Source organism: Gorilla gorilla, chromosome 2, assembly GCF_029281585.2.
Source record: "Gorilla gorilla gorilla isolate KB3781 chromosome 2, NHGRI_mGorGor1-v2.1_pri, whole genome shotgun sequence".
Classification (NCBI taxonomy): Eukaryota; Metazoa; Chordata; class Mammalia; order Primates; family Hominidae; genus Gorilla; species Gorilla gorilla.
This window is the reverse complement of record NC_086017.1, coordinates 166,422,754-166,446,809: the sequence shown is the minus strand read 5'-3', so window position 1 is coordinate 166,446,809 and position 24,056 is coordinate 166,422,754. Positions and strand designations below refer to the sequence as shown.

The window sequence follows — 24,056 nt, the reverse complement described above, 5'->3', positions numbered from 1 at the left end:
TTAATTTCCATCTTGATTTTATTGCTGACCCAGTGATCATTCAGGAGCAGATTATTTAATTTCCATGTATTTGCATGGTTTTGAGGGTTCCTTTTGGAGTTGATTTCCAATTTTATTCCACTGTGGTTTGAAGGAATACTTGATATAATTTTGATTTTCTCAAATTTACTGAGACTTGTTTTGTGGCCTATCATATTATCTATCTTGGAGAATACTCCATGTGCTGATGAAAAGAATGTATATTCTGCAGTTGTCAGGTAGAATATTCTGTAAATATCTGTTAAGTTCATTTGTTGTAGGATATAGTTTAGGTCAGTTCTTTCTTTGTTGACTTTCTGTCTTGATGACCTGTCTAGTGCTGTCAGTTATGTATTAAAGTGCTGTCAGTCATGTATTAAAGTCCCCTGCTATTATTGTGTTGCCAACTATCTCATTTCTTAGGTCTAGTAATAATTGTTTTATAAATTTGGGAGCTCCAGTGTTAGGCACATATATATTTAGAATTGTGATATTTTCCTGTTGGACTAGTCCTTTTATCATTATATGATGTCCCTCTTTGTTTTTGTTTTTTTTGTTGTTGTTATTGTTTGTTTTTTTTTTGGTTTTTTGAGATGAAGTTTCACTCTTGTTGCTGAGGCTGGAGTGCAATGATGCAATCTTGGCTCGCTGTAACCTCTGCCTCCTGGGTTCAAGTGATTCTCATGCCTCAGCCTCCCGAATAGCTGGGATTACAGGTGCCTGCCACTATGCCTGGCTAATTTTTGTATATTTAGTAGAGAGTGGGTTTTACCATGTTGGCCAGGCTGGCCTCAAACTTCTGACCTCAGGTGATCTGCCTGCCTTGGCCTCTCAAAGTGCTAGGATTACAGGTGTGAGCCACCACACCTGGCCCCTTTGTCTTTTTTAACTGCTGTTGCTTTAAAATTTGTTTTGTCTGATATAAGAATAGCTACTCCTGCTTGCTTTTGATGTCTGTTTGCATGGAATATCTTTTTCCACCCCTTTACCTTTTTATGTGAGTTTGTATGTGTTAGGTGAGTCTCCTGAAGACAGCAGAAACTTGGTTGATGAATTCTTATTCATTCTGCAATTCTGTATCTTTCAAGTGGAACATTTAGACCATTTACATTCAATGTTAGTATTGAGATGTGAGGTACTGTTCTATTAATCCTGCTATTTGTTGCCTGAATACCTTTATTTTCATTGTATTATTGTTATGTAGGTCCTGTGAGATTTATGCTTTAAGGAGTTTTTTTTTTTTTTTTTTTTTTTTGGTGTATTTTGAGGATTTGTTTCAAGATTTAGACCTTTTAGCAGTTCTTGTAGTGCTGGCTTGGTAGTAGTGAATTCTCTCAGCATTTGTTTGTCTGGAAAAGACTGTATCTTTCTTTCTTTTATGAAGCTTAGTTTCACTAGATACAAAATTCTTGACTGATAATTGTTTTGTTTAAGGTGGCTAGAAATAGAATCCCAATCCCTTCTAGCTTGTAGGGTTTCTGCTGAGAAATTTGCTGTTAATTTGAAAGGTTTTCCTTTATAGGTTACCTACACTTTTGCCTCATAGCTCTTAAGATTCTTTCTTTCATCCTGACTTTGGATAACCTGATGACACTGTACCTAGGCAGTGATCTTTTTGCAACGAATTTCCTAGGTGTTCTTTGAGCTTCTCATATTTGCATGTCTAGATCTCTAGCAAGGCTGGGAGGTTTTCCTTGATTATTCCCTCAAATATGTTTTCCAAACTTAGATTTCTCCTCCTCCTCAGGAATACCGATTATTCTTAGGTTTGGATGTTTAACATAGTTCCAAAGTTCTTGGAGGCTTTATTCATTTTTTAAAATTATTTTCTCTTTGTCTTTGATGGATTGGGTTAATTTGAAAGCCTTGTCTTCAAGATCTGAAATTCTTTCTTCTGCTTGTTCAATTCTATTCCTGAGACTTTCCAGTGCACTTTGCATTTCTCTAAGAGTGTCTTTGATTTCCAAAGTTGTGATTGTTTTTTATTTATGCTATCTATTTCACTGAAGAATTTTCCTTTCATATCCTGTATCATGTTTTTGATTTCTTTAGGTTGAACTTCACCTCTCTCTGGTGCCTCCTTGATTAGCTTAAAAATTGACCTTCTGAATTCCTTTTCTGGCAATTAAGAGATTTTTTCTTGGTTTGGATCCATTGCTGGTGATCTGGTATGATCTTTTGGGGGTATGAAAGAACCTTGCTTTATCATATTACCAGAATTGTTTTCGTTGTTCCTTCTCATTTGGGTAGGCTATGCCAGAGGGAAGATCTGGGATTCAAGGGCTGCTGTTCAGAGTCTTTTGTCCCATGGAGTGCTGCTTTGATGTGTTGTTCTCACCCTTCCCCTAGGAATGGGGCTTCCTGAGAGCCAAACTGTAGTGATTGTTTTTGCTCTTCTGGGTCTAGTCCCCAGTGAGCTACCGAGCTACCAGGCTCTGGACTGATACTGGGGAGTGTCTGCAAAGAATCCTGTGATGAGATCCATCTTCAGGTCTTGCAGCTGTGGATACCAGCACCTGCTCTGGTGGAGAACCCTGTGGGGGTTCTCAGTTGTGTTTTTGTTTAGTATGCTGGTTTTGTGTTGGTTGGCTTGCAGCCAGGAGGTGGCACTTTGAAGAGTACATAGCTGTATTCCCATAGGGAGGATGCAAACTTGCCCTAGGGAGGCCTGGTTAAGCCTTCAGGTTTCTCAGGTGATGGGCAGGGCCATAGAGCTCCCAAGTGATTATGACCTTTGCCTTTGGCTACCAGGCCGGGTAGAGAAAGACCACCAGGTTGGGGCAGGGATAGGCATGCCTGAGCTCAACCTCTCCTTGGGTGGGGTTTGCTGTGGCTGCTGTGGGGGATGGGGTTTTGTTCCCAGTCCAAAGGAGTAATATTTCTAGGGGAATTAGGGCTGCCTCTGCTGAGTCATACAGGTTGCCAGGGAAGTGGGGGAAAGCTGCAGTCACAGGCCTCACCCCACTCCCACACAGCCACAGTCCTAAAGGCTGGTCTCACTCCCACCGTGCCCCACCAACAGCACCATGTCTACTTCCAGGCAGCTGGTGACCAGGGCTGAGTACTTGCCCTAGACCACAAGCCTCCCTGCTGAGAAAGCAAGCTGACTTACAGTTTTTCGGTGTCTCGGGGAGCCTGCCATGGTGATCCAGTTCTTTCAGAGAGTCTGTGGATTCTCTTGGCTTTCCTGGTATGCTCCTGTGGTAGTTCTTGGAGCAAAAGTTCACAATGTGAGTCTCCACACGCTGCTCTGTCTGTCCAAGTGAAAGCTGCAAGCTAGTCCTGCCTCCTATCTGCCATCTTCACGTTTTTTTTTCCTATAACATTGTTTTTAAGCAGCAATAGAAATAAATTTTTCTATAAGCGTTTTATTTCCATTTTTCTACATCTCACCTAATTATTTTCTCAGAGAACAAAGAAAGCTTAGTATGGTGAAAAGAACAAAAGTTTTGGAAGTCAGATTGCTTTCTCCTAACTTGGAAGTCCTTGGAGTAGTTAATTAATCTCTCTAACCTTAGTTTTTTCAACTATAAAATGGGAATAATAATATTGTCATGGCATTGTAGACTGCAGTGTTTTCTAAACCTGCCTAATCTGAATCAAAGGTGTCATTTGTTAAAAATGCAGATTCTCCAGTTCCTCTGCAAATTCATTTCAGTATGTCTTAAAAGGGCCTATTACAAGAAAAACCAGTTCCCCAGGTGACTTATTATTATCACAGAAATTTGAAAAACACACACATAATGCATATGCATGTGTAAGCATTAATTTCCGATACAGATAGACAATGATCCATGGCAGCTTGTGTTGGTAAGTCCTAACCACTTTTCTGTTTATCGCTGCAAGAAAAAATTAGCAGTTTATTACATTGCATAATATTACATTGTATTTTGTAATTACACAAAGTATAATGAAAATATATAATATTAATTTGTCACTAATTGTATTAGTCTGTTTTCACACTGCTGTAAAGATACTACTGAGACTAGGTAATTTATGATGAAAAGAGGTTTAATTGACTCACAGTTTTGCATGGCCAGGGAGGCCTCAGGAAACTTACAATTATGGCAGAAGGCAAAGGGGAAGCAAAGCACATCTTCACAAGTTGGCAGGAGAGACAGAGAGAGAGTGGAGGGGAAACTGCCACTTTTAAACCATCAGATCTGATGAGAACTCCTTCACTATCAGGAGAACAGCATGGGAGAACCACCCCATGATCCAGTCATCTCCCACCAGGTCCCTCCCTTGACACATGGGGATTACAATTCCAGATCAGATTTGGGTGGGGATACAGAGCCAAACCATATCACTAATGCTTTCATGTATGTGATTCATATTTTGCCCATTCCATTTAAAGCTTTTTATAGGTGAATTCATTTTTCATCTTCCTGACTTACAGAATATGGTTCAAAATAGGCAACTAATAAACATGCATCAAATGTATGATTAATTCACTTTCCCCTTATGATATTCTTGAATACATTATGTCAATGTTTTAACTTTAGACTCTAAAGATGTTGCTGTGGGCAATTAAAATTGGATTGGATATCTCAAATAAACGATTAGTAGTCTGCAAACAATAGGTTCAGGTAGGTAACGGCACATAGATTTCACCAGGCATAGATTCTTGCATGTTTTTAAGTTTCCAGAATCTTTAGCTTACATTGTGTCAAACTGCACATGTAAATATTTGAGAAGGTGATTATAGTGAGTTGACTGTTTCTCAAACTTTTTTTTTGTTTCATTGATGCCTATGGTTAAAAATATACCAGGTGTCAGAGCTGAGAAAGATTACTCTTTGTGTATCCTGTATTAGAATATGAAATATAAAGACCTCTTGAAGAAAGTTTTTTATTTCTCTCTGTGCCTGGAGAAAGAGATAAATTGCAATGAATTTTGAAATGTCTAATGAATTGCCTCATGAGCTACCAAGCCTGGTAGAGCACAGAAAACTCCCTAGAGGACAAAATCCTAGAGGAGAGATTCCTGTGCATAAACAGAAACAACATATTCGAGTAAAATATATTTATAGATCTTATAAAATAAATTTCTCTTTTATTTTGCAAAGACATTTTCTATTTATATGTACTCAAAACCCTTATTTTTGCTTATTGTAGTTTCTCAAATATTTCTTCCTCCTTTTTCTTTCTTTTCTGTTTTGGACAGGCTGGGGAGTCCTGCTTAAGACATAAATATACATTAGCCCAAAGTTCCTGTAGAGGAAAAGAAAAGAACATCGAAAGCAGAATAATATTTTGAGTAGGTAATTTCTCAGAGAATGAGAAGAATGAACGTTTTATTTTTATTCCACTCTCTTTTAAACGTGTTTCTTAGTTTTGCAAAAGTGAGATGGGTTTGCAATTTTCTATAAATTATCTCAAGAAATTATGGGTGAGCACAGACCTGTGATTTTCTTGGAAGGGCAGGTCTATTCTAGGGATTAGGACTTTGGTCATTATGATAGATTTAAGTATATTTTCAATCATTTTCTTGGGCTGGGCACACAGACCCTTATAAATTCCAAATGACACAGATATGTATCTAACAAAGTTCTTTTTTGGAACTTATTCCTATGAATATTAGGGGAAATAGGATATTGATTGGAATCTTGATGCTGAGTGAAAGAGGGTCATGGAGAAACCATTTTTAGTTGTTATAGATTACAATAATAACCAACAAAATTGCCTGTGAAATTGGTCTAGAAGTGGAGAGCAAATGGAAATAGACTTTTTGGTGGTTTGCATATTGATGTGCTCAAAACCCCTAAACTAGTACCTTACGCATTTTATCTCATCCCTATCATGTGAGGTGTCCTCAGAGTAGGATGCATTTTGACTTAGAAAACACAGTCTCTTAGTCTAATAAGCATAATCTCATCAGCATGTTATAGACATTGTGCATATTCCTCATTTATCTTGCTAAAGGTACAAGCATACAATAATGGTGTCAACTCGATGGATAGATTGCTTTGGGTCAGACTACTATTGCCTCTTCAAGCATGTGGCCAGATTCATTCAATTTTGTTTTTTTTGTGTGTGTTTTGTTCTTATTATTTGCTATTCTCTCTCATTTCTTTTCCTACTCTCATTTATAAGTAACCAACACTTTGTTGATCCCAGTAGCCCCTGGGGAGTAATGGGATCACCTTAATAATGATAATTTAAAGTTTTCTGGCTCTTGTGTCCCCTCCTCAGAGCTTAGCTAATAATCCCTTCAATGTTTTTTTCTTATCCTACTCTCTCCCTAGAACCCAGACATACATCCATGGCAGGGCCAGACGAACTCAAGTGGCACTTGCCACACTGAACTCAGAATCACTACATGAAGCTTATCGTGCCTGGCTCCTTTTTTGACAAAGTTAAGTTCTCCCAGGAGGCTCTTCAGGTTTTTGCAAGAAGGCTTGGGTTTATTTGCTCCATCAGATTGGCAAAAATGTTTGGATCACACCTCCACTCAAGCAACATGTCTGGATTCTCAGAGTCTCCTGATGCAAACAGGTGGGCTCACTGATCATTTAAAACAAAATGCAGGTCTTCCTCCACCCAGCTGATTTCAAAACCAGTGAACTGTTCAACAATTTGAAGAGAACTACTTTAGGATTCAGTGTTTTCAGACATTATCTTCTTTAAACTTTTTTTCTTCATTTCAATAGCATTTGAAGTACAAGTGGTTTTGGGTTGCGTGGATGAATCGTATAGTGGTAAAATCTGAGGTGTTAGTGCACCAGTCATTCAAGTAGTGCATATTGCACCCAGTATGTATTTTTTATCCCTCACACCCCCTCAAACCTCCCCCCTCTGAGTCTCCAAAATCCATTATATCACTTTGTACACCTTTGTGTATCTATAGCTTAGCTCCCACTTGTAAATGAGAACATACGGTATTTGGTTTTCCATTCACTTAGAATAATGGCCTCCAGCTTCATCCAAGTTGTGCAAAAGACATTATTTTGTTCTGTTTTATGGCTGAGTAGTATTCCATGGTGTATATATGCCACATTTTCTTTATCTACTCGTTAGTCAATGGGCACTTAGGTTGGTTCCATATCTTTGCAATTGTGAATTGTGCTGCAATAAACATATGCATGCAGGTGTCTTTTTGACATAATGATTTCTTATTCTTCGGGTAGATATGCAGTAGTGAAATTGCTGGATCAAATGGTAGATCTACTTTTAGTTCTTTAAGACATCTCCATACTGTTTTCCATAGAGGTTTTACTAATTTACATTTTCACCAGCAGTGTACAAAGTGGTCCTTTTTTTACCACATCCACACTGATATATATACTTATCTATTGTTTGTTGGCTTTTGAATAACAGCAATTCCTGTAGGAGTAAGGTGATATCTTTGTGGTTTTAATTTACATTTCCCTAATGGTTAGTGAAGTTGAACATTTTTTCATGTTTGTTCGCCATTTGTATATCTTCTTCCGAGAAATATCTATTCATGTCATTTGCCTACTTTTTGATGGGTTTGTTTTTTTCTTGCTGATTTGTGTTCCTTGTAGATTCTGGATATTAGTCCTTTGTCAGATGCATAGTTTGCAAATATTTTCTCCCATTCCCTGGGTTTTCTGTTTACTCTGATGATTATTTCTTTTGCAGATATTACCATCTTGGTAAAGATTTCCTTCACCACGTATACCTTCATGTGCACACAGACACACATAACCAGGGTTTTTGTTCCTCCTGAGACCTTTTTCCCTCTGCACCTTCACACTAGATTGTAAGTTATTTTCGTGTAGGATATGTGACAATGTAGAATTCACTATGTATGACAGGAAGATGTCCAATAGATATATGTCAAGTGAATGAATGAATACCTGAGAATTACCTTTAACAAAACAGCCTCATGAGATGCATCAAGTGTGTGAAGCTCTTAGCACAGTGTCTAGCACCTACTGAATGCTCAATGAAAGTATTCAATAGGTGCTAGACACTGCGCTCAGAGACTAATGTAAGAGATTATTTGAATCATTATTATCATGATTACATATATTATCATATATTATCTTACAACTAATGCAAGAGATCATTGCAGTCATTATTATCATAATTTTCATCATGTCTCATATTGTCCCTTGACTTAAAAAGATCTCTGTGTCATAGAAACTAAGGTTCTTAGCCAAATATATTTGGATTGCCTGCTTCCTTTTCTAGCTTCAAGCCAGTGTTGCATGTTCTGTTTTAGATAGGAGCCCCTTTTGACCCTAATATACATCATCCCCTTTCCCAAAACCCAAATTCACTTAACTGGCTCATTCCAGCTTTTAAATTTTGGCTCAATGTGAGCTTTCTCTAAGAAGCAAAAGGACATGGAACTTTAAACCTTTCCCTGTATCTGCAGATACAGATAGTGAATTGAGGGGTTTTATGTTGTAAGTGCTGTACAGAGATATTCACACAGGTGCTGGAAAGAAGACTACAATCCCTGGATGTTAAAGTTTTTAGATTCTTGCATAGTTCTCCATAATAACAATAACATATGAAGAGGACTCTATTATTAAAAGATACATGTGTAATAAACGAACTTCATCTCCCTGAAAATTTTAAACAATACAGCTTGAAGTAAAAAGCTCAAATGCCCTTTACCTATTTTCAATTCTACTCTCTTTCCCAGAGGTAATCACTAAGTGGTACTAGCTGCTCAGTGGGTATCAATCCAAAATAATTTCAATGTATTTATAAAATAGGGTGCACGTTACAGTTGTAAAAGTGTTTTCTTATATGTTATCTCACTTGTTTCTTATGAAAGGTAGGTATATCCAGATGTATGAGATGAGACTTATGGAGGCTCACTTGCCCAAAGTTTCTCAGCTGGTCACTTGCTCAGCAGAAGTTGAATTCTTGATCCAGGTCTCTGAAGTATGTGCGAGGTATTGCTGTAAGCATTTTGCATGTTATCTCATTTAACTTTTATGCTGTCCCCTATAAGTAGGTGTGATTATAATCTCCATTTAAAGATGAAAGAACTGGGGTTCAGAGAGGTTAAATAAGAAGCGCCAGACACACAGTTTGTCAGTGTCAGACTTGAATCCAGCAAGGCTCCTTTTGAGCCTGGAGATTCACTAGGCTCCATTAATCACCATGTTATATTAATCACTATGTTATAAATGTATTATATTGTATAGTCTCCTGTTTTTGCATATGCCATCTCACAGTGGTATATATTTAAGCCTGATAGAAAGGGTGAGAGCATGGTACTCCTATAAGAAATTGTTTAGATCTAATTTATGTTGTTGTACTTCTCTATGTTGCTTATATTTTTATATCTGATTAGACTATATCTTCATATACTTAAAGCTCTGTCAGCAGCTCTACTCGGTGTGAGGTGCTCAATAGCTTTCTTCTTCTCCTTTTTAAAGTAAGACTAAGGGAGGTATATTATTTTCCTATCAATCTTGATTGAGTGTGAACTGCAGGTGGGTATATGGTGAAGATGATGTGAGAGCTCTAAAAGTCTCACATTGGGGGTTGTCTGGTGCGTGTATCTAGAAAGTTATAACTTAAAAATACTTCAAGTTTAGAGGCTTTGAGTCACAGCCCCTCATTTAGGTATGAAGCAAGAATACTCACAAAGGTAATTCTTTCATATAGTTTTTTTTTTTAAATCCACATCTAAATAAACTCATGTTAGACAAAAGAGAAAATAAAATCAGTGGGTATTCCAGTGGTGACTCTTATCCAGGAATCCAAAGAAGTTTAAAAACAACAACAGCAACAGCGTTAGCAGCAGCTACAGTTCATTAATCCTTATAACTTCATTGCCACTGATAGTGACAACTTTTGAGAAAGAAAAGTGGTGTGGTGTGGTGTGTAAATATGTCAGGTAATAGGAACAAAGGAGAGTCAAGGGAGAAAACAAGGCTCTGTGGTGCATTATCTCGAGAAAGGCAGACCCAGGGTCAAGTGTGGGAAAAGCTCAGTGTTATATTTTAAACCATGTCCATGTTTTCTTCTGATGTCACTTTAAGAAATGTAGCTAGTGAGAAGCATTTTAAACTTACTGCCTAAAACAATTTTATTTAACTATTATCAACTAAAATTTCTTTCCTTTTTTTTTTTTTTTAAAGAAGACCATATTCCAGCTAATGAAAGCATTAATGTCCTTCTGGTTAATTGTCTTAGTCTAAGAAAACAGTAAAGAAAAAGTCTTACTCAATACTTGGCCCTGGAAAATCTGGCAGAATTCCTCTGCCTTTGGGATAGATGACATATTGAGTTGGTCACTGCCTGGAGAAGGACTTGAACAACAATGAAAACATGAAGGCTCAGTAATCATCAATCTTGTTGCAGTTAATTAACTTTTGACAAAACTATTCTATGTGTCGTGCTTTATTTTTTCATGTGTGGCCCATCATTTAATAAAAGATCATAACAGAGGTGGGTTAACACAATTTTTTTTCTTACTAGCAAGTTGATAAAAATGTTTTTGTCCCAACCAGACCAAAGGTCTGTGTTATATGAATCATCTTTGTCAGTGTCCCAAACCCCGTCTTTGTCCAGAAATGTCTAGGTGGAGAATGGTTTATCTAAAGTCAGCATACTCCATATTTGTAAAACCTACTCCCTCAAACCACCTTTCTAACCCATCTCCTGAAGTCACTCTAAATCTTATTTATTGATTCTCAGTAATTTGCTACTGATATTTTTGCTCTAAGTGTACTAGTCCGTTCTCATACTGCTATAAAGAAATACATGAGACTGGGTAATTTACAAAGAAAAGAGGTTTAATTGGCTCCCAGTTCCACAGGCTATATAGGAAGCATGGCTGGGGAGGCCTCAGGAAGCTTACAATCATGGCAGAAGGTGAAGGGGAAACAGGCTTATCTTCACATGGCCAGAGCAGGAGGAAGAGAGAGAGACAGGGGAGCTGCCACACATGTTTAAACAACCAGACCTTGAGATAACTCATTTCCACGAGAGCAGCACCAAAGGGGAAATCCACCTCCAAGACCCGATCACCTCCCACCAGGCCCCACCTCCAACAGTGGGGATTACAATTTGATGTGAGATTTGGGCAGCTACACAGACACTAAGTTCTGTCTAAAAGATTTTCAATCATTTTATAAAGAAAATAAAATCTGTATGGATATGCATGTGTGTCTTGAAAAATAAATTTGACAAAGAAGTTTCCTTCTTTTAAAAGTCCCTGAGTATTTCTTATTTCATAGGTTCTCAAAGTTTGTTCCCTAGACAAGTAGCATTGACATCACCTTGGAACTTGTTAGAAATGCAAATACTTGGGCTCCAGGCCTATTGAATCAGAAACTCTGGGGGTAGAGCCCAGCAATCATGTTTTGACAAGTTCTTCAGATGATTTTGATGCTCAAGGTTGAGACCCACTGTGTCATGATTAATCTTATGTCAACTTGACTGCATAAGGAATACCTAGATAGCTAAAGCATTACTTCTTGGTGAGTCTGTGAGGGCATTTCCTGAGGAGATTGGTGTGTGAGTCAGTGGATTGAGCAGGAAAGATCCTCTCTCAAAATGTGGGCAGGCAACTTTCAGTTGGCTGGGGGCCAGATAGAGCAAAAAGAGGAAAGGATTTCTCTTTCACCTGGAGCCAGGACACTTTTTTTTTCTGACATCAGAACTCCAGACTCTTGGGCCTTTGGAGTCCATAATGTATGCCAATGGCACCTCCAGGTTCTCAGGCCTTCAGCTTTGGACTGAGCATTACACCACTGGCTTCCTTGCTTCTAAAGCTTTCAAACTTGGACTCAGCCATGCTGCCAACATCCCAGGTTGCCCAGTTTGCAGGTGGCCTGTTGTGGGAGCTTTCAACCTCCATAATTAAGTGAGCCAATTCTCCTAATAAATCACTCCCGTCTCTCTCCCTTTCTCCCTCTATCTCTGTATTGTCTCTCTGTCTCTCTCTATCTCTTCATGCATCCATCCATCCATCCATTCATTTATCCACCCATCCATCCATCCTATTTGTTCTGTGCCTTTGGAGAACCCTGACCAATACACACTGTTTCCAAGTGACCTCCCTAACTTTTCCTAAAATATCATCTCAGCACAGTCATGTGTCTATAAAAACTTGACAAAATCTGTTTCTTGAAATCCGTGGATTTCTTTTTAAGTTAAAAATTACAGATAGGTTTTACTCTTTCTGAATCTCATTTTAATTTAGTTGTGGTGATAGGTGTTACTCTTTCTGAATCTCACTTTAATTTAGTTGTGGTGAATACCAAGTAGCTACATTCATCAATAATTCATAAGTCATAAACTCACAAGTCTTTGGGGCCAACAAGGTGGCATAGGTAATATAAAACCAAAGTAAGAAAATAGAGAATAGTGACACCTGTGTTAACAAATGAAGAGTGTATTCCTTCCTGCTTAAATCTATTGAAACTCATATTTAAAAGAATATTGTATGGTAAAACAAAACAGACATGTTTATACTACAGCCTTCAGTTTATACTGTTGTCTATTACACTAAGGAAATCTATGTAAAGCCTATCTCAAGAAAATGATTTGTATTAAATAAATGGGGATACTATTTAATTCTTATTGCTAGAATTGCATATATTTCTAGATAAATATAAACCTCAAAGTAAATAAAAGAAAATGAAAATGTATAGTATGATAAAATTATTTGCTTTGAGTCAGACTTTAGAAAATCAAAGTAGGGTTTCTAACAAGGTTTAAAGACTTATGCAGGTTTTGAGATCTTTTTATGATGACTTGATTTTATTTCCTCATCTGATTTCACTTAGCATTAAGCTAAGAAATATATGCAAGAGCAAATCCAAGACAGCTGCCAATTGAAAAGAAATTAAAACATGAAGAGGCAGAGAAACTAACATAATATATACCTTTTTGATCTAAGAGCACCATTTTGCAGGACTGTTGGATTTTTGGATAAAAAGTTAATATAAGTAATGCAAGTGTTACTGATTTCCTTTCATCCAATTCATAGAAAGGAAAATGACATGTCTAGGTTTTTTTCCCCTTCCAAGAGAAGATAATAACTTTCTGGTTAGCATAAATTCCCCCTTTCCTTTTCCTCAAAAATAGACATACTGAAAAAAATAGACATTCTTTCTAGCTTAAAAACATTATTTATTTTGGGCTTCTAAAAACTATAACTATGAAATTAAAGATTTAGATATAGGCTCTCTTTTATTGGTTTCCTTTAAACAACATAATCTATATGTTTTAAAACTCATATCTTTATATTGTAATATCAGTGAAATTCTCTGGTATTTTCAAACGTCAATTAGATAAAACTCTAAACATTTATCTAAAAAATTTACTAATTGTGGATCCAAAATATGAATTCATTCCTAAAGCATTTTTTCTTCTGTTCTGCCTTTCAGCTAAAGTTTAAGTTATGAATTCAAATGTTTTCAGGGCTCAGGTGAGGAAAACAGTAAAACTGGCTAGGTGGAGACTGAAGATTTGGAAGCAATTTTTGGCATGGAAGAACTTGAGACCAGCATTACCAGATCTTCCCATTTTTCCAGAGAAACTGAAAATATCTTCTCTTTAATGTGAAATCTCTGTATTTAAAATGCTATATATTAATTTTTTTAAATAAACAGGATTTGGGTTAGGCACAATTCTCTGGTTATATCCTCTGAACTGGCATTTAATGATCCCTTTCTCTGGTGGCTATAGAGATGATGGGTGCAAGATGGAGCATTTTCCTAAAGTATTGAGCCATGGAACAATTTCCTGAGACATCCTCCTTTGGGGTTACTGTCTAAATGCCCCACTGGCTGGTGCAGCATCCCTTGCAAAGACTGAACTTACATATTTCCTGGAAATGCCTCATTTTGGGGTAAACCAGGAATGTTGGTCACTGTCAGCCTGAGGTGTTGGTTCTATTTAAATGCACGTGGACTGAAAAAGAAAAAAAATATATGAAAGTTTCTAGGTATTCTGACACCACTTGAAGGTTGTTCCATACCCTAGGGACCTTAATGTGTCAGTTTAAACTCAATTTAACAATTTGTTATGCATTTCCCATGTGCCAGATACTGTTCTAGGTACTTGGGATTATCAGTGGATTAAAAAAAAGACAAAGATTCCTTCTCCCATGGAGGGCAATTTACACTCTAATCAGGAGAAACAAATAGCAAACAATTATAATGAAAGGAAAAACCCCAATTTACAGAAAACACTAAATGTGCTTTGAGAAGGAGAAAAGTTAGGAAAGCATTGGGAGATTTGGATTACAGAGGTTTGGGTCTCTTTGCAATATAAAAATCTTTGTCTAGGAAAGAAGGTAAGGGAGTGGGCCAGGAAGATATCTGAAAATATGCTCCAGGCCATGGGAGCAAATGGATCCAAGGCCTATGTGTCTGTATTTTCCAGGAATAGCGAGGAGGCCAGCATGTGGGAACCCAGAGAATGAGGTATGTAGTGGTAGGAAATGAGGTTAAAGCAACCATGGGAGAAAAATAATCATCAGGGACTTGTGTGTCACCATAAGGACTTTGGCTTTTGCTTTGATGGAAATAGGGAGCCAGCTCAGGGTTTTGAGCAAAAGACTTACATAATTTGATTTACATTTTAAAGGAATAACTCTACATGGTTTGTTGAGAGTAGATTCAAGACTTACAGGTGGTGGGTGAGGAGCACAGAACAGAGACCTGCAAGGAAGCTATTGAAATAAACCAGAAGAAAGATCACGGTGGCTTGTACCAAAGAGGCAATTTTATTGATGAAAAGTGGTCAAATTTTAGATTTTTTTAACTATGTATTTCAAAGTATTTTTTCTATTTCTTTTCTTTTATGTTTTTTCTTTTTTTCTTTTTTTGAGACAGTGTCTGCCTCTGTTTCCCTGGCTGCAGTACAGTGGTGCAATTCTAGCACCTTGCAGCCTCAAACTCCTGTGTTCAAGCAATCTTCCTGGCTATGCCTCCTGAGTAGCTAGGACTACTGGAAGGTGCCATCATGCTGGCTATTTTTTATTTTTACGTTTTTGTAAAGATGGGGTCTTTCTACATTGCCAAGGCTGAACTCTTGACCTCAAGAAATCCTGCTGCCCTTTCCTTCTAAAGTGTTGAGATTACAGGGGGAATGAGCCACCACACCCATCCAAAATAATTTTAGAAAAGTTGCAGAGAGTTCCCAAGTAACCTTTACCTAGCTTCCCCTGACGTTAATATCTTACATAATAATGGTCCATTTTTTAAAACTTAAGAGATTAATAGTCATACAATACCATTAATTAAATTATAGATTTTTATTATATTATTTATATTTCATCAGTTTTTCCACTTAGTGTTCTTTTTTTCTGTTCCAGGATCCAAACCAGGGTTCCACCACCATGATCTCAGCCATGATGTCTCTTTGGCTTCCTCCAATCTGCGAGTTTCTCAGTCTTGTGCTGTCTTTTGTGACCTTGTCACTTTTGTAAAGTACTGGTTAAGTATCTTGTAGACTTGCTTCCTTTCAAATTGGGTTTGTCTATATTTTCTCATAATTGTTGTAAGATTATAGATTTTGAGGATAAATATCACAGAGATGATGGGTCTTTTCATCATACTGTATTGGGGGCACATGATATCAACAAGAGTTATTACCAGTGATTCTGTGATCACTTGGTTAAGGTGCTTTCAGGTTTCTCTCCTGTAATGTTGCTATTTTCCTCTTTCCATACTCTATTCCTTAGAAGCAGGTCACTAAGTCTAGCCCACACTCAAGGGGTTGGGAGTTAAGCTTGAATTCCTAGAGGGAGAAATATCAAAGAATTTGTGGACATATAATAAAATCACTATAATAATTAATAAACATTTTGGGGGAGATACTTTGAATCTATGCAAATAACATATTTCTCTTTAAGTTTTACATGAATTGATAGATCTTGCCTGTGGAAATTATTGTGGTGTTCTATTAGTGATTTTCTATTTACCTCAATCCTTCAACATAAATTAATTGAAATTCTTCTGTAAGAAGGATTTGTCCCTTCTCTCTGGTATATGTATTTTATAATTTATTTATATCAGTCTGAACTCATGTATTTAATTTTCTTTTGGGTTAGAATCCAATGCTATCATTATTTATTTATTTATTTGGTCAAATCGTTCTAGCTTTGGTCATTGGCAACTCTGATTTTCTCCTGTTTCCTTTTGATATACCCGTCTCCCTGGCCCCCCATTCTTTGGAGCACTTCCCTACTTTCTAGCACTACAAAATGCTCCAGGCTTCTCTTACATTTTTCCCTGCAACAACCCTAGAATCGGTGATTTTCCAAAGAAGCCCTGGTACCTTTTGTTGAAGGATGATATTTAGAAAGTAAGATCTGGACACTAGGTAGACTTGCTGCTAGTGGGATGTCATTACCTCTAGACCTGTCTCAGCAGACACAGCTAGGAAATAAATACATATTACTAACCCAAGTATGTTAGTTTCCTATGCTCTGTAACAAATTACCACAAACTTAGTGGCTTAAAACCATACCAATTTATCAGCTTACAGTTCTGGAGGTCAAGCATCTGAAATGAATTTCAGTGGGCTAAAATCAAGATATTGGCAGGATTGCATTACTTCTGGAGGCTCTAAGAGAGAATCTGTTTCCTTGCCTTTTCCATCCTTTAAAGATTGCGTTCCTTGACTCAGACACTTTCTTCCATTTCAAAGCCAGCATCAGAGGCATCTTCAAATCACCATTGCATCATTCTGACACTCTGCTTTTGTTGTTGCTTCTCCTCTGACTCTTTTAAGGACCATTGTGATTACGTTGGACCCACCCAGATAATCCAGGTTAATCTCCCCATCTCAAGGCTCTTAACTTAATCACATCTGCAAAGTCCCTTTTGTCACATAAAGTAATATATTCACATTTGCCCAAGATGAGGATGCAAATATATTTGGAAACGGGGCATTCTTCCACCTACCACTTTATGCATATATGCAACTATGTTTATTTATGTATTCACCTCTCTGTGTGTATATATACATAATATATATATTGTAATATATATATTTTGTAATATATTGTATTACATTATTACAATTTTATATATTTAATATATTACAATATATTTTATATATTTAATATATTACAATATATTTTATATATTTAATATATTACGATATATTTTATATATTTAATATATTACAATATATTAAAATAAATGTAAGTTCATAGTGATATCTGGATCAATTTTGATGATAGAACCAACTCAATTTCAAGTTAGATTGGGTGTAAATTAAGAGAAAGAGAGGAGTCCAGGATGACTTAAGGTTTTGACACTTGAAAGAACAAAGCTGACACCAAGTGAGAAGAGGAAGGCTTAGGTAAAGTAGTTTTGCAAGAATTAAGTCTTGGGCATGGTAAATATTAGATTTTTATCATTATAGAAATACAAGTAGAGCTGCTGACTAAGAGTTTGGAATTTCAGAGTGAGGTCTTTCTTAAAATGGAGATGTAATTTTATAATGGATACAGAATACCAGTAGGAAGAATATCAGGTATTTAAAAATGTAGGAATATCATCTCAAAAATATTAATTCAGTCTTGTACATGGTAAGTTTTAGATTTTTATTAGAAATACAGGTAGACCTGTTGACTAGGAATTTGGATATAAGAGTTTGGAATTTTGGAGTGAAGACTGAACTGAAACTATAAATTTGGGAGCTACTAGTATAAAGATAGCATTTGATGCCCCAATGAGCTAACCAAAGGAGTAGGTGTAGACAGAGAAGCAGCTCATAATGTTTGACAATTGAGTTCCGGCATTATCCAACATTAAGAAATTGTAGAGAAAAGGGACATGAAGCAGAGAGTGAGTTAGAAAGAGTAGATTTTAGCTGCTTAGTAAGAGTGAAATAGAAGGCTGGGTGTGGTGGCTTATGCCTATAATCCCAGCACTTTGGGAGGCCAAGGTGGGCAGATCACGAGGTCAGGAGTTCCAGACCAGCCTGGCCAACATGGTGAAACTCCGTCTCTACTAAAGACACAAAAAATTAGCCGGATATGGTGGTGTACACCTGTAATCCCAGCTACTCGGGAGGCTGAGGCAGGAAAATTGCTTGAACCTGGGAGGCAGAGGTTGCGGTGAGCCAAGATCATGCCATTGCACTCCAGCCTAGGTGACAGGGTGAGACTCCAACTCAAAAAAAAAAAAAAAAAAAAAAAAAAAAAAAAAAAAAAAAACAGAGTGAAACAGAATAGCTCTGACTTGGAAAGATTATGCTTTAAAATGGAGATGTAATTTTGAAATGGATACTGAATACAAGTAGGAAGAATATCAGGTATTTAAAAATTTAGGGACATCATCTCAAAACTATTGAATCAAATAATATACCTCTCACAGTTGCAATAGAAATTAGTACTTTTATAACTGTCTTTTATAGCAGAAAACAGTAAAAATATTACCAAACTTTTATTCATTATTTAGACATGGTTAAACTCAATGCCTCTATTGAGAAATATTCTAATTTATTAGTTCCAAAAGAATAAATTAGTTTGAAGAACTTCACTTTTACCTGGTCTTAAGAGCATTCGTCATCACACTGTTCACACTTTCTGGGTTGCAAGCAGTCTTAGAAGAACTAAGATACTGGGCAGCCTGTCCTCCAATTTACTTGACTTAAAAGGCAATCAAGGTTGATCTCAGCTATTCTATGAAGCAGACAGACGGAATTCACTCCTCAAAGACAATTGCTGTAAATTCTATAAATTCTTTGAAACTCAAAACATTTCTTATGAAACTGTAGAGAAAATTAGTGCCTACTAACAAACATTATCCTCTAATTCTCACAGCACAAATTATATGTATAGAAAAATAAAAAAAGCAATATTAAGGGTAAGATTACAGCAAACAATCTTTTCCACCTCAGTCTAAAAATATCGACTCAAAAGATAAGCAAAGGCAAAAGAATTGTTGTTATAAAATAAGCCATAACATTGGTCCATTGATTGGAGATAAAAATGTAATTTCCTCTTAAATTATCCCATGGGGTGCAATTTAGCAGTATTAGACTTCAATAATCACACGAGTTTAGGTACTTTTCTATTTAACTTAGCAGTTCTCTCAAGAGGAATGAACTATGGGGAATTAAAATGAATACAGATTGCTAACAGAGGAAGCTTGGGCAGAATCTTGCCTAGGCTGGCATTTAAGGCTCCTAAAATTACTAAATGTACTCATTTACTAGTAGATTTTAACACACTAGTTCATTAAAATGTCCTAATACATTTTAAGCCCAAGGGGCTGTATATTAGTTAGGGAAAAAACGAATAGGATATATATAGATACATATGAGGAGATTTATTATGGGATTTGGCTCATGAGATTGTGGTGGCTGTGAAATCTCATGACATGCCATTTGCAGGCTGGAGAACCAGGGAAGTCAGTAGCGTAATTCTGTCTGAGTTCAAAGACCTGACTCTAGCGTAGCTGGTGACGTAACTCCCAGTCTGAGGTCAAAGGCCTGAGAACTGAGAGTGTGGGTGGAAGAAGGTCTGAGAATCAGGAACTCTGATATCTGAAAGAAGGAGGAAGATGTATATCCTAGCTCAGAGAAAAAGACAATTCACCTTTTCTCCACCTTTTTATTTTATCTAGGCCCACAATGATTGGAAGATGCCTACCCACACTGATGAGGGTGAATCTTCTTTATTCGGTCCACTGAATTAAATGCTAATGTCTTCTGGAGACACCCTCATGGATATACCTAGAAATCATATTTTACTAGCTATATGGACATCCATTAGCCCAGTCAAGTTGACACATAAAATTAAACATCACAAGTCCATCCCTTGTCGACTTGGTATCCTTAAGCATCTCCTTAAACGATATTTGATCTCAAAATAAACACAATGATGAGGTTATAATTCTACCTAACAAATACAACTATCCTATGTATAGCTAAAAATTCATTAATCCCTTCCCCAGAAGAGGTAGTAAAGTCTTTGAATGATGTTTACTCTTCTTTTGATATCCTGTAATTTAAGTAATATGATGTAAAATTTGCAATATTTAAATGCTGATATAAAGTGAATACATCTTATGTTACATAATTAGGGAATAAGAGAAGAAATAAAGCAAAGATATTTGCTTAAATATGTATATATATATACACATATATACAGAAATGCATTCTTAACAAAATAAGAGGAAAATAATTATGACGATTATAATCCTTATTTCTTCAACTTGTCCTGTGGTCACAGCTAGTATTTATAACTTCCTTCTTCTACTCATTCTGTATATTCTTTGCCTTCAGCAAGAACCTTATCTGGCTATGGTTCTTTATCTGTTGGGGTGATCCAAACTTTCGTTCTTTAAGGGTTCCCCCTGGATTGGGTTGCTGTATTTTTCATTGACCTTAATCACAGGATGGGGTAATATTAAGAGATGCCCTAAGGTATTACCTGTATTCCAGACATACTCTTCTTTACCTCCATTGTGCAGTGGTAGTCAATTTTTCCTTGGTATCCCAGAGTAATCACCCCAGGCAGCACGGTAACTCCCTTCTTGGCCTGTTGACTCAGAGGCATGAGAAGCCCAAAGTTGCTGCGTGGCAGTCTTAAGTTTTAGTTCAATAGAACTGTTGTGTCTCCTGGTAGAAGCATTCCTCTCTCTAGAACTAAGACCTCTAGGCCAGCGGAGGATAAAGTCATGGGAACAGGAAGCAAACGTTTTGCTAGTGGACCATTAGGGGTAATAGTAAGCCGTGTCATTTCCTTTTCCGTCCTTTGATTCCTGGACTCATGTATCTTAGCTGTTGGAGAAACAACACCATGTATAGGAGACTGATTCAGAGCATACCCAGACTTTTGGAGAACCTTCCCCCAGCCCTACAAGGTATTGCCACCTAGCTGGCATGGAGTCTTCAAAAGGCCATTCCACTGTTCTACCAAGCCAGCTACTCCAGCAAGATCAGTGAATCCTATGAGCACAAGTGCTATTGCTGCCCTTCTTTGGCTTTGAAGTGAGTTCTTTGGTCAAAAGCAATGATATGAAGAATACCATGATGAAAAGTTATTCTGTAAGTCCAGGGATGGTAGTGTTCACAGAAGCATTGCATTCAGGGAAGGAAAAAATCTGTATCCAGAGTGTTTATTTTAATAAGGACACAATGCTGTCCTTTCCATGGTATATAAGCAGTTCAATGTAATCAGCCTGCCACCAGGTATCTGGCTGATCACGCTGGGAAATTGTACCATATCAGAGTCTCAGCTGCTGGCAGACTGAGCACTCAATGGTGGCTGTAACCAGATCCACCTTGGTCAGTGGAAGTCTGTGTGGCTGAGCCCATGCATAGCTTCCATCGCAACCAACATGGCCACTTTCTTCATGAGCCCATTGGGTGATGACAGGAGTGGCTGAGGAAAGAAGCTGGCTGGTATCCACAGAATGAGTCATCCTATCTTGATTGTTAAAATCCTATCCTGCTTGGGTCACCCTTTAGTGAGCATTCACACGAGACACAAATATCTTTACATTTTCTTTGCCCATTCAGAGAAGTCTATTCACATACCTCTTCCTCCAATTTTGTTATCACCAATTTTCCAATTATGTTCCTTCCAAGTTTCATCCAGCCCGACCAGTGGTTACAGCCCATTAATCAGTATATAATCAGTATATAATCACACATCTGGCTGTTTCTCCTTCCAAGCGAAGTACACAACCAGATGCACTGCCAGAAGTTCTGCCCACAGGGGTGGGGGGCATTTTTCTTCTCCACCGTCTTTCAGGGATGTCCCAGAAAGGGGCTGTAATGCTGAAGTTGTCCACTTTCAGATAGTACCTGTGTATTATGCAGAGACATCTATAAACTAGGCCCAAGTTTTCTCTTCCTCTGTTAACTTATTGTAGGGAAATCCCCATTAGGCCATAGGTACAGGACACAGGTGCAGGCAGTGTAGCAGGAGTGGGGACCATGAATATTTGGACCACTTCCTCACGTAACTTACTTGTGCCTTCAGGGCCTACTTGGGCCCAATCACATATACACCACTTCCATTTGATAATGCAGTTTTGCTGTGCGTACCTAACTTTATGACTTAGTGGGTCATCTAACACCCAGTTCATCAAAGGTAGTTTGGGTTCCCTGGACTCATGGTGGCCCATGGTTAACCATTCAGTTTCTATTAAGACCCAGTAACAGGAAAAGAGCTATTACTCAAAAGGAGAGTAGTTATCTGCAGATGATGGGAGGGCCTTGTTCCAAAAACCTGAAGGCCTGATCTGCAATTTACCTATGGAGGCCTGCTAAAGGCTCCAAACAGCATCCTAATCTACCACTGACACTTTAAGCAACAATGGTGCTTAAAGATAAGGATGCATATGGCCCAAGAGGCAGAGCTGCTTGCACAGCAGCCTGGACCTTTCAGAACCTTCTTTTTGTTCAAGACCCCACTAGAAACTAGCAGCTTTGTAGGTCAGTTGGGAAGTACACCAGAGTAACACACTAAAATGGGAAATATGTTGCTTCCAAAGTCCTAGCAGGCCCACTAAGCATCGTGCCTCTTTTTTTATTGTAGATGAGGCTGGGTACAACAATTTATCCATCTTAGAAGAGATATCTTGACATGCCTCATACCACTCAATCCCTAGAAATTTAACAGAGGTAAAGGCTGCTGAATTTTAGTCAGGTTTATTTCCTATCCTCTGACAATGCAAATGCCTTACCAATAAGTCTAGAGTAGTTGCTGCCTCCCACGCACTAGGTCCAATCAGCAGAATGTCATCAATATAGTGGACCAGAGTGATATGTTGTGGAAGGGAAAGACAATCAAGAGCCCTGCAAACTATATTATGACATAGGGCTGGAGAGTTGATATACCCCAATCTCCCAAGGTAGAAAAGAGAAGGTGGGTTACTGACTTGCCAGCTGAAACCAAACTACTTCTGATGAGCTTTATGGACAAGTATAGAGAAAAAGTCACTTGTCATGTCAATAGCTGCATACCAGATACCAAGGAGGATGTGTTATTTTGCTCTAGCAATGAAACTACATCTGGCATACTAGCTGCAATTGGAATCATCATGTAGTTAAGCTGACAATAATTCTCCAAGATCTGTCAACTCTCTTCTGTACAGGTCAAATAGAGGGATTATAGGAGGATGTGGTGGGAATCACCAGCCCTGCATCTTTCAAGTCCTTAAAGGTGGCACTAATCTTTGCAATCCCCCAAGAATACCATATTTCTTTTGATTTACCATTTTTCTAGGTAGAAACAGTTCTAATGGCTTCTCTTTGGCCTTTCGCCCCATAATAGGTAAGAAAACCAATCTGGGGACTCTACCAGTGGCTAAGTATGTTTGTTCCAATTATGCAGTCTGGATTTGAAGAAATAACCACAGGATGGGTTCTGGGACCCACCAAATCCACTGTGAGACAGATTTAAGCTGAAACTACATTGATCACCTGACCTCTGTAAGCCTCTACCTGCTCTGACTGGACTGACATTATGGGTCTCCCAGAATCAATCTACAGTTGACCCTTGAATAATATGAGTTTGAACTACACAAATCCACCTATATGTGGATTTTTTTCAACAAATGCATTAAAAATGTTTTTGCAACAATTTGAAAAAAACTTGCAGATGAACTACATAGACTGGAAATATTTTAAAAAAATTAATAAATAGCCTGAGCATGGTGGCTGAAGCCTGTAATCCCAGCACTTTGGGAGGCTGAGGTGGGTGGGTCACTTGAGGTCAGGAGTTCGAGACCAGCCTGGTCAATGTGGTGAAACCCCGTCTCTACTAAAAATACAAAAATTAGCTGGGCATGCTGGCATGTGTCTGTAATCCCAGCTACTCAGGAGGCTGAGGCAGGAAAATCTCTTGAAACCAGGAGGCTGGGCTGCAGTGAGCCAAGATCGTACCACTGCACTCCAGCCTGGGCAACAGAGCAAGACTCCATCTCAAAAAGAAAAAAAATTAAGAAAAATGTAAGTATGTCATGAATTCATAAAATATATGCAGATGCTAGTATACTTTATCATTTACTACCATAAAATATATACAGATCTATTACAAAAAGTTAAACTTATGCACAGATACACAGTACATGGTGCCACTAGCAGTTGAGAGAAATGTAAATAAATATAAAGATG

General features: G+C 37.7%; 1 long non-coding RNA gene across 2 annotated transcripts in view; it reads right to left on the bottom strand.

The window, feature by feature from the left end:
* Positions 1–21,727, bottom strand: part of LOC109026156 (uncharacterized) — a 30,686-nt gene extending 8,959 nt beyond the window's left edge. Inside the window, exons 1-4 of one of the 2 annotated variants that reach the window (XR_008678064.1) lie at positions 21,471–21,727; positions 20,362–20,711; positions 18,471–18,606; positions 3,131–3,227 (exon numbers count right to left, since the gene is read on the bottom strand). This is a non-coding gene — a long non-coding RNA (uncharacterized lncRNA). Of the gene's footprint in view, positions 1–3,130; positions 3,228–15,207; positions 15,708–18,470; positions 18,607–20,361; positions 20,712–21,470 lie in introns of those variants that run through there. The other variant, XR_008678063.2, reaches the window with a different exon arrangement.
* Between the last annotated feature and the right edge of the window lie 2,329 nt (positions 21,728–24,056).